Here is a 17,751-nt window from a genome sequence, read left to right as displayed (position 1 = left end):
AATTCCATTTAACTCCTAATATATCCATATGGCAATAATTTGGTAATAAGAAAAAATTAAATTACAACCAAATTAAGTTCTATTACTGTAAAAAGGGAAAAGAAAGAATGAAAAGCAGAGAAAGTCATTAAGGACAAGGAGAACATGAACACTGCTGTCAATCAATTTCACCTGACAGACATTTACAGAACACCTCCTCAAATGACAGCTTAAGACAGCATTTCCAGAACACACAAGTCACTTTTCAACATACTCCACGTTACAAGCTACTAAACAGGTTTAAATAAACATAGAAGACCTGATATAAAGTGATGTGTGCAATCTGACTACACGGAAATTAAAATGCAAGTTAATAACAGAATAGTATCTTGATAATCACCAATAATAAAAAATTAAATATTTCATTCTTAAAATAATCAATAAATTAAAAGAGAAAGTCATAGTGAAAGTAAAAGTATTGAAGTGGAAATAAAATATAACCAAATTCATGGAATAAGCTAAACCATGATTGGAAAAAAACTAAAACATTAAATGACTTCATATGAAAGTGAATACATTTGGATATTGTTTGCATGTTCTACAATAAAATCTCACTCTGTAGCAGTGTATCCAGTGCTACATGTGTAACCCACACTGTTCTCAACCTCATGGAATCCTGATTTCCAAGGGCTTGGATTATAGATATGAAATACTTAACACCTGACTTAAGTAGATTTGTAATCTATGACATAAATTTTATATAAATACTAAAAACAAAGTGATTAAGAAGCCTCTAGTCAATATTTATAATTCAATAAATTGAAAATAAACATGACAAGAGGTAAGAAAAAGACGTATATCTATACAACACTGATAAATCTCTAGGCACGCCGGGCGGTGGTAGCGCACGCCTTTAATCCCAGCACTCGGGAGGCAGAGCCAGGCGGATCTCTGTGAGTTCGAGGCCAACCTGGGCTATCAAGTGAGTTCCAGGAAAGGCACAAAGCTACACAGAGAAACCCTGTCTCGAAAAACCAAAAAAAAAAAAAAAAAAAAAATCTCTAGGCACACTAGCAAAGAAAAATGAAACATTATTAAAGTTACTCACATAAGGAATGAGAAGGGGGATATTGCAGATCCCACAGGTACTAAGATGAAGTAAAGAAATACGGAAAACGTTAAGCCCATAATAATCTGGATGAAAGCCTATAATTTTTTTCAGAACTGCATCCTGCCATCCTGGATCTTCACTGAGGGCATCTCAGCCTCATGAGAACTGGGCTGTGAGGAGTCTCCAGGCTCTGAGAAGACAGCCTCACTAGACCTGGTCTAAGAGGAGACTGCTGTCAAGAAGGCAGGTTTGTCTTCACCTCAGCCTCCCCAGAACAGGGGCTGTGAGGAAGTCCAGACTCTGAGGAGACCCTGGCCACCCTGGCCTGGGGCTGCCCTCACCAGATGAACTCCAGAGACCTCCTCCACAACGGCTCAGCAGCTCCTCAGCATTTCCTTAACGTCCTCAAGTCTGAGCATGCTCAATGTCCCAGGCAGGAAGACCAAGGTGGAATGGGGGAGGTTTAGAGTCTCTGCCCGGTTGCTCATTGGGCCAGAAGGCTTCAGGGGCGGGCTTAAGCCTCACGTGCCATTTATGAATGGATGTGTTGCATGTGACTCTATTTGGAGCCTGGCATTGTCTGGTGGGATGTGGCTTTGGTGGGAAAGGTCTGCAGTGTTTCAAAGGGACAGATATTGTAGAGCCCCTCAACTGAGGTCTGTACATCTCAGACTCCCACCTCAGCACAGGACAAGTGGGACGCTCATAAGTTACAGAGAGTAGCCTTATGGCCAGAGCTGCACACCTACCATCTTGTTCTGTCTTACCTTGCCTCATCTTACTGACCTAGCCTCACATCCTCTTACCTTAGCAGAAAACCTATTTGGTCCTCTGGGAGGCCACCTGATAGTGTTGCTTTATTGCAAAGAGGAGAAAATTAAAATGACAACCAGAGCCAGGCAGTGGTGGCACACGCCTTTAATCCCAGCATTTGGGAGGCAGATGCAGATGGCTCTTTGTGTGCTAGAGGCCAGCCTGGTCTACAGAGTGAGTTCCAGGAAAGGCACAAAGCTACACAGAGAAACCCTGTCTCGAAAAAAAAAAAAAAAGACAACCAGATTTCTCAAAATCACACAGCTGCTGGTATCAGACAGGGACCCTAGTCAAGTCAATTCCACAGACAGCTAGATTAGAGTTGACTTCTATTCCTCAGAACTGGCTCTGTTTATCCCAGTGAGAAAGCAGTACCTAACAATATTGATTTTCTATCAGGTCATCAGCTTGGCATTCCTGTGACTCAGCATGGACTGCACCCTTATCATTCACCTACCCACGTGGTTTGGTAAACATTCGGCATGTAAAATGGCTTAGTGACTCATGGCTGAGAAATGACAAAAGCATATGTTTGAGTGATTTTATCATTTTTAAGATAAGAACTGTCAGGTAGAAGATAAAGGAGGAAAACAGATTTTTGTGTCCAGGGAAACAGATTTTATTTTAGTCTTACTGTGAGGCTTCTCAAGTTGTGCCTCCTCTGTCTTCCATCAGGGTCACTGTTGATCCTGAAGGTTGTAATAATGATAATCTGCACTGGTTACCAGTGCTGGTTCCTGTGAGGAAAGGTCATGGCCACGACAAACTCCAGTATCAGTATCAGAGCTTTATTAGGAGAAAGAGAGTTAGGGGGGAACAAGAGAACCAGGCCTGGGGAACGAGAGAGAGAGAGAGAGAGAGAGAGAGAGAGAGAGAGAGAGAGAGAGAGAGAGAGAGAGAGAGAGATAGGGGGGGTGAAGAGAGAGAACAGGACAGATAGAGAGGGGGTGGGGTCTGTGTCTGGTTCTTTAAGGTGCAGGTGAGCTTACAGAGCTATACCATCCATGCTAGATTGCTTGACCACTCTGCATGTACGTAATCATGAGTGCACACTGGTGACTTAAGACACAAGACCCCAGACCCCTGGCAAAGCTCCTTAACTGTTTATGTGCGGTCATGCAGCTAGAGCCTGGCAAAATCCCAACAAAGGTGTTGTTGAATCAGTTGCCAAGATAAGAAATGATTTTAGGCTGGGATAATTTTGAAAAGAGGCAGCAAGTTCCACCTTCATCAAAGTATCTCATCTAGACTGGCAGGTGACAAAGATTTGTCCTGACTGTGGGCAAGGCAGGAAAACTCTAGCTACACCATGCCCTATTGTGTGAGTGCTGAGGATGGCACCCAGGACCATGTGCATGCTAGGTAAGCAACTGACCCATTGAACTACATCCCTAGGCTAGGGAAGAAACATACAATAGGAAGAAAAAAATGTATTTCAATACTAAGTTAATCATGTGTATTTTTTGAGGCTGGTGTTTACTATAATGCCCAGGATGATCTTAAAGCCCCGACTTCAAATGTTACACCTGCCTGGGCCTCCTGAGTAAATGACACTGTGGGTGTGCACCTCCACGAGAAATGTGTTTCTTGAGCAGATTCTTGGCATGGCTCCTCTGCATGCCCATCTCCGTGAGCATTCATGGAAAATGCTGCTGTGTATAGAAAAGAGCGGATGAATGGGGCCCCTGCTGGAAAGGTGGCCACAACTTCCCACTGACCTATGAACCCAATCTAGAACCTTCATTTACCTGAAACTGCCTCTAGAACTGATGATGTTTGACCACATGTGCTGTGCTGTTCCATGTACATCTCGGCTTCATTTTTGTTTTGTGGGTTTTTTATATTTAGCATAGAACTGAGCTGCTCTGACATTTTTCATGTTATGTTTTCATTTATGCTCTCACTACCTTTCCACCCCATCAAATAGACCTTCCCTCTCTCCACCCAAACAGATTGACTTTCTGCGTTCATCTCATATATACACCATTATCCTCTTTGCCTCCCTCACTCCCTTTAGGTGCCCTCCTCCCGTCTCATAGTCACTTTTCTAGGTGTGTGTGTGTGTGCGTGTGTGTGTGTGTGTGTGTGTGTGTGTGTGTGTGTGTGTGTGCAAGAGCAACCCCTCGACGGTACACTTTATCACATCCTTCCACTGTCTGCCTCACTGTGGTCACTTAATCCTTTACATGACAGATAATATATAATTTACGGTCTCTTGAAACTATGAGAAAAAAGGGAGTTCATAAAGATTTTAGTTACCAGTTTCAACTAGTCATGACAGGCTAAGGCTAGAGGTTATCTTCCTGACTCCTGAGTCAATTCACAATATAATGGTAAACAGATCTAATAACACACCTACCTTATACCTAAGCAGTCTGATGCTAGGATGGAAAAAATCACAGACAGTCTTGATCTTAACTCCCAGCACAATCTCTTCACACCACATTCAATCCACAATACAATTTCAGAAAAGTACACACAGATGCCAAGTTCTCCTTTCACAACCTACTTCCTGTTACGTCCACATCATGAACCCTTCAGAGACCACCAGGAGTCCTAGTTCATATGCAAAAGCAAAGAACCTTAATGCAAGATCCAGCTTGGGCTCTCCATCCATTCCAACACAAAGGTTGGATCAGGGAGAGCATCGAGCTCTGTTGAGGCAAGGTTTTTAAGGAGTAAAGGATGGGCGTTAGGGGATTCAGATGCGAGTTGGACTCCTGATTGGGCAGGAGTGAGGTAACAGAAGTTTTATCAAACAGTGGCTGGTATTGGCTGCAAGGAAATTGGCAATCTATATACAAATCATACAAACTATCCTTAATGTTCTAGAGCACTTAGTACTTGTTTGTCTCAATTCTGATTGATCTCCTGCAGGGTACATTTGTGGCTTTTCCTGGTTATTGTAATGGTGAGGCCTAGTTCTAATATTGTTAGTTTGTAGCCTGTCATGGCTGCACTAATGTTGAGTTAGGCCTCTTCACTTCTCTATAAAGAAGGCAACATTCAGAGGTTCCCTTGCCTAGCAGCACTAACAGACTTCCACAGCAGCCGCAAAGGTCTGAAGGAGTTGCATGTGTTTACAAGGGCACCTGTCGGGAGGAGTTTAGGAAGACATTTAGGAATCAGAATGCAGATGCTTTAGCATCAAAGGGGCATTGGAAGGAAACTGACAGCTCTAATGTTTGTGTGGCTCTTCAGCTGGCTACCCCAAGATTGAAGGAACAGCTCTTCCCCAGCCTCCCCTCTGCTTGGCAAAATATAACCCTTTGGATATAAGGTATTGACTTATTACAATATGGTGTCTTTCCTTCCCTTATTTAGTTTCTACTCATAACCACAAACTTAACTGTGCAATCCAGCTCCACTTCAGGGGAATGAGGAAATTACAAACCCAAAGAAGAGCAGCAGGACTCAAGGACTATAAGATATGAATAGCAGAAGGATGGGTGCCACAGATGGATGGGTGCCTTCTGAGCTGCAGATGGGAGGGCCTGGTGTTTAAGGTGTGTGCCATTCAGAACTATCACAGCTGTCCCATATTTGGCAGTGGTAAGCTTCTTGCTGAACTTGCTCTTCTTGCAGCCAAGTTGCTCATGGCTTCAACAATGTTCATGTCTTCTTTAGCGTTCCCAAGGACCATGTGTTTGCCATGAAAACATTGAGTCTCTGCAGTGCAGATGAAAACTGAAAATTGCTTTGGTTCATCATTTGCCATGGACAAAATACTAGGACCTGAAAATTCAGGATGATGTTCTCATCCTTAAATTTCACCCCATATATAAATGTACTTAATATGAGTGACTGTGGCACATAATGTCACAACCCAAACATAGGAATCCTGAAATAATTCAGTGAAAGGAGAAACACTCATAACCAAATACTTCCTCTTAAATGCTCAGAGCATCAAAGTTTTCTTCTACATTGGGAACTTTGAAAATAGCTAGAAGAAGACTCAGCTGAAGGGTTGGTATCTATACCAAGGTTGAAGACCACTGTGGACTTGACCATAAAGCTGGTGGCCACAGGGCACAGTGCAATCTGCAAATGCTCTTTAAAAAAGTTAACAGAGAGGCATCATCTACAACTGATGGAAAATGATGCAAACTCACAGCCAGATACTCAGAGGAGTTTAGGGAATCCTGCAGACAAGGAGAAGAAAGGATTGTAGGAGCCACAGAAGACTCACAGAATCAACTAACCTGGGCTCATAGCAAATCAGAGAGACTAAATAAACAACCAGGGAGCCTGCGTGGGACTGACTTAGACACTCTGCATTTAAGTTACAGGTGTGTAGCTTGGTCCTCTTGTGGGAGTCCTAACAATGGCAACAGGGGCTGTCTCTGACTCTTTTGCAGGATTTTGGGACCCTACTCCTCATACTGGGTTGCCTTGTCCAGCCTTTATACATGGGGCATACTTAGTCATACTACAACTTGATATTCGATGTTTTGTTGATATTCATGGGAGACCTGCCCTTTCCTAAACAGAAATGAAGGAGGAATGGAATGGGGGTGGGAATGGGCGGGGTATAGGGGAGGGACTGGAAGGAGAGGAAACTGCAATTGGGATGTAAAATAAACAAATAAATTTATTAATTGATTGACTGGTTTTTTGAGACAGGGTTTCTCTGTGTAGCTTTTGGAGCCTGTTCTGGAACTCACTTTGTAGACCAGACTGGTCTCAAACTCACAGAGATTCACCTGCCTCTGCCTTCCTAAGTGCTGGAATTAAAGGCCTGCACCACCACTGCCTGGCTATAAATTTAATTTTTTAAAAGATATTTTATGATTATTGTGTGAATCTCTTTCTCTCTCCCCCCCAGTGTGTGTGTGTGTGTGTGTGTGTGTGTGTGTGTGTGTGTGTGTGTGAACACAAGTGTGGATACAGAGGACAACTTTGGGGAGTGGGCTCTGGGGATCTACCATGTGGGCTCTGAGGCTCTAACTCAGGGCATCAGGCTGAGTGGCAAGTGCCTTTACATACTGAGCCATCTCACAGGTCCAACAACTTCTTCACTTAAGCCATGGTTTCCAGGCCTCTCTCCAAATACAGTCTTAGAAACTGGGAGAGGGGACACACAGTTCAGTCCATACCATATTGTCACCAGTTCCTCAGCACAGTTCTCTGGTCAAGTTGCATAAAAATACTAATGGCAAAAAAAAAAAAATGCCTTTGTGTCTTTTACCTATAACCCCCTTTAAGGCTAAAGGCTAATTGATTATTTTTAAAATGAAAAGTTGATCTAGCTGAGTGGATCCCACTGATAGTGGCTTTTGCTCTAAGAGCTTCAAGCCAAGTTGCTGACTGAAGGCCTGTGCCCACAGCGTCCGGACATAGGCAGGTGGTAGAGCACTCATGTAACAGGCCCGAGCTGCTGGGCTTGCCGTCCTAGGAGCTTGCTCCACGCAGCCTTTTTCTGTGTTGCTTTTGCTTTGCAACCTTTTGACAAACCACAGCAGCCAAGCCTAATACCGGCCCAGTCCTCTGACTAGAAGAGTACATCTCTAGGGGTGGTTCCCAGCACCCAACAGCAGTCACGGGGGACTTTTGGATGCTGGTAGTGCCTTCTTTTTCAGTCTGGATACTCTTTATACAGTATGTGTCCAGCTAGAGGAAACTCAACGCCTGCACTTGTAACCAGATCATTTTTCTATAAACACACCGTATTTCAATGAGAAGTTTAAATAACCCAAGAGTGGTGGCATACTCCTGTAATATGAGCATATAGAGGCTGAAGCAGGGCTGCTAAGTCGAAAGCCTATCTAGGCAACTTAGCACGATAGTTTTTTTATTATTAAATTATTAAAAAACAAATTAATTAAAAGTTTAAAGGGTGAGGTTGATGGAGAAACAGCTCAGCAGGCAGGGCACCTGCTGTGTGTTGGAATCCCCAGAAGCCACTTTGAAGCCAGAGGAAGGTGTAAGATCCTCACAGGACAATGAGGCACAGGTGGACCACACAGGCAGACAGCAGGACCGAATCCAGTCCAGCTGTCAATCTCCACATATCCAATTATTTCTTGATTTCCCAGGCTATCCCACGTGCATTCAGTCCTCAAGTCCCTGCCCAGCAAGTTTCTTGCTCACAAGATGCGGGTTTTAAAGGGAGCTGTGCCATAGAGCACTCACATGACGCAGAGTGCCTGGTGGCTTCTTTTTAAATCTCTGTGGCCAATCAGCAACACGCAGGCAGGCCTTTGAAAGATTCCCAGCGCCTTGTTTGAATTCCAGGGGGAGCAAAGCAAATCAGGAGCATGGATGCAGCAGACAAAGCTGGAAAGCTGGCTTGAGCACCAGCCGACCTCCGGAAAGCCAGGGTCCAGGGAGATGCAGTTCCCAGGGACCCAGTGGCTGCCCCACTGCTGAAGGAGATTCCGGAGGTCTTATTGGACCCACTCAGCAGGCACCAGTATGTAAGGGGCCACTTTCTGATAAAGGAGGATTGGAAATGTTTTGAGATCTCAGACCCAGACACAAAGGAGTCGTTCGCAGCCAAGATCGTGCTGAAGTCTTTTCTCTGGCCCTCCCAGAAGGAGAAGCTGTCCACAGAGATTTCCATTCACCGCAGCCTCGCACATCAACACGTCGGAGGCTTCCACAGCGTTTTCAAGAACAGCAAATTTATGTTTGTGATTTTGGAGCTCTGTCAGGAGAGGGTGAGTGTTTCTGCTGTGGGGCTGGGGTGCCTACACTAGGAATTTGCTGGCAAAGGGGTACTGAGGCCTTGGAGTAGCCTTGGGTTTCAAGCAATTACGGAAAGGCTTCTTGTGAGGGTGCTGAGTGGGGTTGAGAAAAGACTCTAGGTAAGGGCAAGCGTTAACAGGAGAGGGTCCTGTGAATGATAATGACCAGTGTACTGGCAGAATCATCCAGAGTCTGCCAAGACCTCCCTTTAATCCCCAGAGCTTAGTCCTGTCCCATCCAGCTGGCCACCCTTTTCCTTGGGCTTCAGTAACTTCTTCCTTCTTCCTCAGTCCCTCCCAGAGCTGCACAAAAGGAGGAAAGCTCTCTTTTGTTATACAGTTATGAAGTTATGAGAAAAGACCTACTTTGTCAGAAGTTGTGACTGAAATGGACTTAACAGATATCTACAGAACATTCCACCCTAACACAAAATAATATACCTTCTTCTCAGCACCCCATGGATCCTTCTCTAAAACTGACCACATGCTGAATCACAAAGCAAATCCCAACACATACAAAAACAAAACAAAACAACACAACAACAACAACAAAACTGGAATAACCTCTTGTATTTTACCAGACCACCATGGCTTAAAGTTAGATTTCAACAACAACAAAATTTACAGAAAGCCTACAATCTCATGGAAAATGAATAATGCCCAAACAAATCACCAATGGGTCAAGGAAGAAATGAAGAAATTAAAGATTTTTCTAGAATTCAATGAAAATGAATGTACAACATACCCAAACCTATGGGACACTATGAAAGCAGTGCTAAGAGGAAAATTCATAGCACTAAATACCGACATAAAGAAGATGGAGAAATCTCACACTAGTGACTTAACAACACACATAAAAGCTCTAGAACTAAAAGAAGCAAACTCACCCAGGAGGAATAGATGCTAGGAAATAATCAAATTGAGGGCTGAAATCAATGAAATAGAAACAAAGAGAACAATAAAAGAATCAATGAAGCAAAGAGCTGGTTCTTTGAAAATAATCAAGATAGACAAGCCCTCATTCAAATTAACCAAAAGGCAGAGACAAAGCATTCAAAATAACAAAATCAGAAATGAAAAGGGAGACATAAAAACAGACAATGAGGAAATCCAGAGAATCATCAGGTCATAATTCAAAAACCTGTGCTCCACAAAACTGGAAAATCTAAAAGAAATGGGCAATTACTGAATAAGTGCCACATAACAAAGTTAAATCAAAACCAGGTAAACTATTTAAATAGACCAATAACCCCTAAGAAAATAGAAGCAGTCATTAAACGTCTCCCCCCAAAAGCCTAGGACCAGATGGTTTCAGTGCAGAATTCTACCAGATTTTCAAAGAAGAGCTAATTCCAATACTCTTCAAATTGTTCCATACAACATAAGCAGAAGGAACATTACCAAACTCTTTTTATGAGGCTACAGTTACCCTGATACCCAAACCACACAAAGATGCAAGAAAGAGAATTACAGACCAATCTCCCTCATGAACATTGATACAAAAATACTCAATAAAATACTGGCAAACTGAATCCATGAACACATAAAAAAATGTCCACCATGACCAACTAGGCTTCATCTCAGGGATACAAGGGTGGTTCAACAAACAAAAATCTGTCAATGTAATATACCATATAAACAAACTGAAAGAAAAAAAAAACCTATATGGTCATCTCATTAGATGCTGAAAAAGCCTTTGATAAAATCCAACACCTCTTCATGATAAAGGTTCTAGAGAGATCAGTAATAAAAGGAACATACCTAAATATAATAAAGGTAAGTTACAGCAAGCTGACAGCCAACATCAAATTAAATGGAGGTAAACTCAAAGCAATTCCATTAAAATCAGGAAGAAGACAAGGCTGTCCACTCTTGCCATATTTATTCAATATAGTACATGAAGTTCTAGTTAGAGCAATAAGACAACAAAAGGAGATCAAGGGGATACAAACTGAAAGGAAGAAGTCAAACTTTCCCTATTTGCAGACAATATGATAGTATACATAAGTGGCCCCAAAAATTCTACCAGGGAACCCCTACAGCTGATAAACTCCTTTAATAATGTGGCAGGATACAAGATTAACTAAAAAAAAAATCAGTAGCCCTCCTATATACATATGATAAAAGGGCTGAGAAATAAATCAGAGAAACATCACCCTTTACAATAGCCACAAATAATACAAAATTCCTTGAGGTAACTCTAATTAAGCAAGTGAAAGACCTGTATGATAAGAACATTATGTCTCTGAAAAAGAAATCAAAGCAGATATCAGAAAATCAAAGATTTCCCAGGCTCATGGATAGGTAGAATTAACATGCTAAAAATGGTAATCTTACCGAAAGTAATCAATAGATTCAATGTAATCCCCATCAAAATCCCAACACAATTCTTCACAGACTTGGAAATAACAATACTTAACTTCATATGGAAAAAACAAAAAAACCCAGGCTGAGGAGATGGCTCAGAGGTTACGAGCACTGGATGTTCTTCCAGATGTCCTGAGTTCTATATTTTAGAATGACTTAGAGGCTGTAGTTCAGCTAATGGAACATTGGCTGGCTATGAGGGCAAAGTCCTGGAATCCAGGAGTTGCTCAGTCCACTATGCTTGATGTCTCAGCCCATCAGCAGTATATTCTGGAATTCCAAAGCAGTTGGCTCCAATGCCAGTGAAGGAATGGACTTGCTAGCAAGGTAAGAGCATGCAGCTAAAGAGCAAAAGACCCTTCTTCCATTTCTTTATATGGGGTTCTAGCACAAGGCCTGGCTGAGATTACAGGTGGGGTTGTTTGGCTCAAAACATCTGAGGTTAAGGCATTTCTTTCCCCATCAGTATCAAGATTAAAGGAATTCTTCATACTGCAAAAATAGGATTACATGGATCTTCTCTTTTCTAATTAACAAAAATACTTCACAGGCACGCCCTTCTACTTTTGGGTGTTAGTTAATTCCAGATGTAATAAATTTGACAAACAAAAATTGCTATCACAATTGCACCCTTGTCAACTTGACACAAAATTATATCTTTTTATGACATGATTAATTTCCAAATGTAAAACAATAACAAGGTCATAACAATGCCTAAACATGATATAATTATTCCAAGTACAATGCAACCACATTTTGTATTAGACCAGCTCAAAAGTATGCCTAATATTATCTAACTATTATGTACAACTGCAAACCCTTTATAAAGTTAGAATAAGTGGCAATGTACCTTGAGGTACATGAATTTAGTATCGCAAATTTAAATATGATACTATTCTCCCTTTTTGGAATGAATGTTTTTATCTATTTGTTTATTTTTGTTTTTACATCCTAACCAAAATTTCCCCTCCATCCTCTCTTCTCAGTCCCTCCCCCAACCTCCACTCTTCCGGCTCCCCATCCATTCCTCCTTCTCTTTTTTCTCTTCAGAAATGGGTAGGCCTCCTGCGCACATATCTGCCTGCCATGTTGTATCATGTTGTGGTGAGACTAGGCATGACTTCTTACATTGAGACTGGATGGAGCAATTCAGTAGGAGGAATGGGTCCCAGAAGCAGGCATTAGAGACAAGTCCTGCTCCCACTGTTAGGAGTCTCACTGTAAAATACATGCAGAGGACACAGGTCAGTCCAATGCATGCTCCCTGGTTGGTGGTTCAGTCTCGGAGTCACTATTAGCCTAGATTATTTAGTTCTGTGGGATGCTTGTGGGGCCCCTGACCCCATAGCTTCTACAAATATTTAATTGTTGATTTATTATTTTTTGTACATTGGTGTTTTGTCTTCATGTATGTCTGTGGGAGGGTGTCACAACCCCTGGAACTGAAGTTGCAAAAAGTTGTGAGCTGCATGCTATCTTTTTCATTTTTTAAAAATTATTTCATATGATGAGTGTATGGAAACCTTCCTACCTATTGGTGTTTAAAATAATAACAATAATCTATTTACTTATTTGGGGAAGGAGAAATACATACATTCATACAATAGAGAGAGAATGAACATACAATACACGCCATGCCATTTTGTCATTCTGTTCATATGGAGGTCAATGAACTAATTCGGATGATTCAGCTCTTTTCTTCCATGCAACTACCCATCTCATTGGCCCTTCCCTGGTACTTTTCATGATTGACTCATGGCTTTCTGCCTTAGAGGGTTTTCTTGTAGTTCTGAAACTTAGAGAATATTTTAATATTAAAGGACATTGTGAAATTTTTGTGCAGAATTTTGTTTCAAATGAATGATACTCTCAATAAGAGCTCACCCTAAGACTAAAAATTCTTGGTAGGAGGAGGTTTGCTATGTGTCTAGCTTGCAGAAACTGCTGGTCTAGAGTAATTGATGGGAAAAGGCAAAAGTGAAGTTACTCTGCCATGCAGGTAGGAGAGTTCACTGGAAACCACCAGTGAATAATTAAAAAATCACCAAGGAAGCTTCCAGAATGAGTCAATGAAATGGCATGTTCTTCTTGGCATTGTGCCTTTGAGAGTCTGTCCTGTGTTCCTAGTGCACTTCTCAGGTCTAAGGCTATTGGTCATCAGTAGTGCTCTGGAGGCCCCTGTGGACAGTTCAGGTTTCAGCATTTAACCAGTTATAGCCATCACCACATACTTAACCTAATACAACATTCTTACAAGGGTCAAATTTTCCAAGCACTTCATAAGTTAAATATCCTTCATGGTTACTGCGCATTTTAGAATACCAAAGTATCAAAGACTTAGTGAAAAACATTCCAGTTAGATGAATTACCTTATATATTTCAATCACTAAATACTTTTAAAACAAAAATTACTGAAAAGTTGATGCAAAATGACATGCACAGAACATGATATGAACACAGTCATTAATTATACCGAAACCTTTGGCTTTATTTCATACTTGATGGCACTCAGAATATGCCATCTCAAAACATGGGGCTTGACATAGGAAGTTGAGTGGATGAATGAATGTGAGGAGGGACTCAGATCTTCCCCCTGAAACCGCTCATAAAACCTAGGAAGGACTTCCTGACAATTTCCTGAAGCAGGTCAGAAGCACCACATGTCCCTCCATGGAGGAAAGGTGCAGCCGCATATCTGCAAACTGATGAAGGCACACAGAGAGGATGTGATCCAAAAGCCCTCACTATTTGTCATTCATCTGCTTGACTCCTATTGCTTTAATTTTGACACAGGTTCCATAACATTCCACTTTCCATCAACTCAGGAATAAACTCTCAGATCTACTCATGCTCTAAAAGGCACAGTGCTGGCCCTGAGCCATGGTGCATGCCCAGGGCTCAATGCCATGCCACATGGTTGAAATGACTGGACTCACCAGGAGGTGAATATCAAAGAAGACCCCCAAGGAGTGAAGGGTAGGGGTTTTGAGAAATATGTGGGATACATAAAGGCATCATTCTGTGGGAAGGAAGGAACGCTGGTGGACATGAAGGCTGTAGCACACCCTAAGGATCAGGACCATAATAAAATCTAGAGTAAGGGCACATCAGTTCTGGGGCCATGTGCTCTTCTGTCCGTATACATTGTAGAATTTGGGGAGGGAAGCCTGATTTGAGACCAGATGAGTGTTTGAAAGGCTTCCTTCTTGGGTAGACTTGTCCTGGTCTCTAGCTACGTGCAGTGTCAGTAATTTCTCTTGAGATCATCACCACAGCAAGACTGATGACCTTTTACCATCTCCATGGGCTCCGTGGGTCACTCTGACTTGTACCTGGGATGTTACCCCACTTCTAAACTAAGGAGTGTTCTGGGGCTGCTGGGTGTCACTTGGGACAGTTTTTGGCAGGAGTCTGTGAAGCTTGTGGTGACTACCCTTTGGTGGAGGCATGGGGACTCTTGGGGATGGACTACTCCTGTTTGCTTGCTCATCCTATTGAGACTTGAGGCACTAGTGAGACGTTGATGTCCTTGACTTTGTTCTTGGCTTTCAGGCTGGAAGGCTGGCTAGGGCTGGCATAGACCAGGCAATGTGCCCTTTTCTAAGACATGCAGGAATGTACGAGGTAACAGCTGCTCTTATACCCTCATACACATCATCAGTTTGAGTGAGAGTTACCTCTTTCCATCCGTCCCCTGATAGCTGGAAGCTCATTAAGTTGGGTCTAAGAGGGACCTCTCTAAATGAGCCTGGTGCCTGGTTGGGTACACAGGGGTCCAGGATTCATGGTTAGATACTCCCCAGGGCATAGGACAGTGAGGTGGGGATGGATGGCAGCTGATGATGCTGTGTTCACCTTCTCCCATCTCCCTTGCTCACTCAGTGGCTGGGCATCAATACTACATGCTTTTATGATTAAATAATTCGATACTGATTAAGTGAAGTCCAAAATGTTGCTATTAATGTACATTTAAAATACCCGAATTTATATGTAAATTAGCATATTCACTTAGTATTACATGAAAATATGCACATTTGAGCATTACTTCTTAAGCAAAAGATAGTCTATATAATGACAATTAATTCTGAATGAACACAATCTTTAAAAAATAATTTCAGGTCTAAGCATTTGTTGGGGGTGCTTGATCCTTAGGAAGAGTTGTGCTGTGAAAGTTTGTACTAGGTGAGTACAAACTCTTCTCTTGTTAATTTCTGTTTTGTTCTGGAGTCTCTATCAAGGAACTTAAGATAGGTTGAACCAAAAGATTGGCAGAACCAAATGATACCATTCTCCATTTAAAAAAAAAAAGTGCTCTCCTCTACAAAGTATCTTCTATTAGCACCACCAAAATACTGTTTCATTATGCCTTCTAAGGATATCCTGCAGGTTTGTTAATTTGATTATAAGAAGCTCCCATAAGCTCACAGGGAGTTCAACATTAGGAGGTGTGGCTTTGTTGGAGAGAGTGTGGCCTTGTTGGAGTCTGTATGTCACTGTGGGGGAGGGAGTTGTTGAGATCTCTTATGCGCATGCCATGCCTAGTGTCTCAGAGCACTTTTTGTTGCCTGTGGGATCAAGATGGTGCTCCTTCTCCAGGAACATGTCTGCCTGCAGGCCTCCATGTCCTGCCATGATCATAATGGACTACACCTCTGAAACTGTAAGCCTCCTGATTCAATGTTTTCTTTATAATTGTTGCTGTGGTCATTGTGTCCCTTCACAGCAAGAGAAAGCCTAACTAAGACAGTATGTATCCAACATAATCACAGAGAACAATGGACTCAAAAAAGAATTTTACTTTTGGACCAACCTTTGGGCATGGATCTCTTACATAAACCAGCTCAGATGCAGAATACCTTGTAACGGTTTGTACATTTAGGTGTATTTGTTACAAATGCTTTTAGACCTGTATCCTCTATGTAGACATACATCACTGCAGAGCAAGCCCAGGTCAATCAATTCACCTTGCTAAGTGGAAATCTGGGACAGCCATGTGTCATGCAGTGGGGAAGACTGAGTAGCAGCGTGCAGAGTCAGAAATATCTTTCTCTTTGTGTTCTGCCTTTTTGCCACCTATTACCTCAGATGTGATCTTTCACCCATTTAACTAGAACTTTCCCAACACATGCAGACAGCCCACCCCCACCATCTCCTTCCCATGCTACTCACCCTAGTTACCTCTGTGTCTCCAAAGCCTAGTGTAATAAATGTTTCCTAGTCTACACAGAACCATAAACTAGTACATGAAGAAATTAAAAACTTGACTTCTAGGCAGCTAGAAGATGCTTTAGATAGAGACAGAAGTGGCCACTACCATCATGGAGAATGATACCTCATGACTACTCAATATATTGAACACTGCATTATTCAGGGGAGAAAAAATTAAATACAGAAAAAATTAAAATATAGGATTAATATTAAACTACTGAAATGATATGCAGGTATAGATAAATGCATTGAAGGAAGTTTTGATATTCATTTCTAGATACTGATAGCAAAGTTTATTTCTCATATTTCTGCTTTTGAAAGTTACATGTTACATATTTTCTAATAAGGCAAATACAGTGCCTCATTTGTGAATTAAAAAATGATGCCTTTCCAAAAAAAATATAACAGGCACTCATATTTGAGGCAGCAAAGAGCCAACACAGCAATCCGGGCACTTGGAAAGTTCTGCTGCCTCCTTGGCTGGTGTCTGGGAGTTGGGATATCAGTTTATCTTAATATTTATATACACATGTATATCCAGTTAGATATGGTTCTACACAATATGTATACCATATAGATACTTATAAATCATGAACATAACTATACTCATAGCTATGCATACCATACACATGCATGCCAATAAACAAAGTTGTTTCTTTTTGATTTTTTGTTATGCCAATTTATTGTACATTTAATTCAATTTCAAAGTATATTTTTGTGTGTGTTTGTGTGTCTGTGTGAGTACACATGCAATTGTGTAGATAAACACATGATCTTAAATGTATGAATGTGGGCACATATTTGTGTGTGTGTTGTATGGAAACAAGCATATGTGTATTGTGGCACAACATGATGGTGCCCTCATCCTTTACCATGGACTAGTTGCATTATTACAGTGAGGTGGGGCATGCTTGATCATGCTTCATTCTGTGCATGGTTACAAATACTAGCCATCATTTAAGAGAATTGGTTTAAAATTATTATTGGCTAAGATAAGAAAAAAAACTGGATCAAATTTCAAGCAGAGGATAACTCAATAAATTAAATAGATAAAAAGGTATTTTAAGATGTAATATGTTTATAAAAGTTTAAAGGCTTAAGTATGTCATGAAAGATTGAATACATTCTGTATTCGACCTGGGGAAGTAGTTTAAGATATAAAAATATGGAACATTAAAGCTAAATAATATTTGAATATAAATAAAGTTTATATGGAGCCTAAGATAAAATGGTTTAAGGTATGGAAATATAAACAGAATATTTAGGGAAAAAAGGAAATATATGAAAGGCAACTTCACTTAGATAAAGTTTCTTTTTTTTTGTTATTTTTCGAGACAGGGTTTCTCTGTGTAGCTTTGGGCCTTTTCCTGGAACTCACTTGGTAGTCAAGGCTGGCCTCGAACTCACAGAGATCTGCCTGCCTCTGCCTCCCGAGTGCTGGGATTAAAGGCGTGCGCCAACTCCACCCCGCCCACTTAGATGAAGTTTATAATGAAGCTAGCTTTCTGACTTTGGAAGGAGGATCTACCGAATGGCTTCCATTGTGACCACAGAGGTTCATGGAAATGGCACCTTGGTTTCATGTCA

The 17,751-nt window shown here is 41.5% G+C and overlaps 1 protein-coding gene across 1 annotated transcript in view; it reads right to left on the bottom strand.

Moving 5' to 3' along the window:
• The window catches only part of LOC102906506 (vomeronasal type-2 receptor 26-like), a 194,515-nt gene that overhangs the window by 153,322 nt on the left and 23,442 nt on the right, over positions 1–17,751 (bottom strand). Inside the window, exon 2 of the mRNA XM_076560666.1 lies at positions 1,088–1,349. The gene's annotated coding sequence lies outside the window, so the exon portion shown is untranslated. The remainder of the gene's footprint in view (positions 1–1,087; positions 1,350–17,751) is intronic.

This window comes from Peromyscus maniculatus, chromosome 23 (genome assembly GCF_049852395.1).
Source record: "Peromyscus maniculatus bairdii isolate BWxNUB_F1_BW_parent chromosome 23, HU_Pman_BW_mat_3.1, whole genome shotgun sequence".
NCBI lineage: Eukaryota > Metazoa > Chordata > Mammalia > Rodentia > Cricetidae > Peromyscus > Peromyscus maniculatus.
This window is presented reverse-complemented; position numbering and strand designations above follow the sequence as displayed.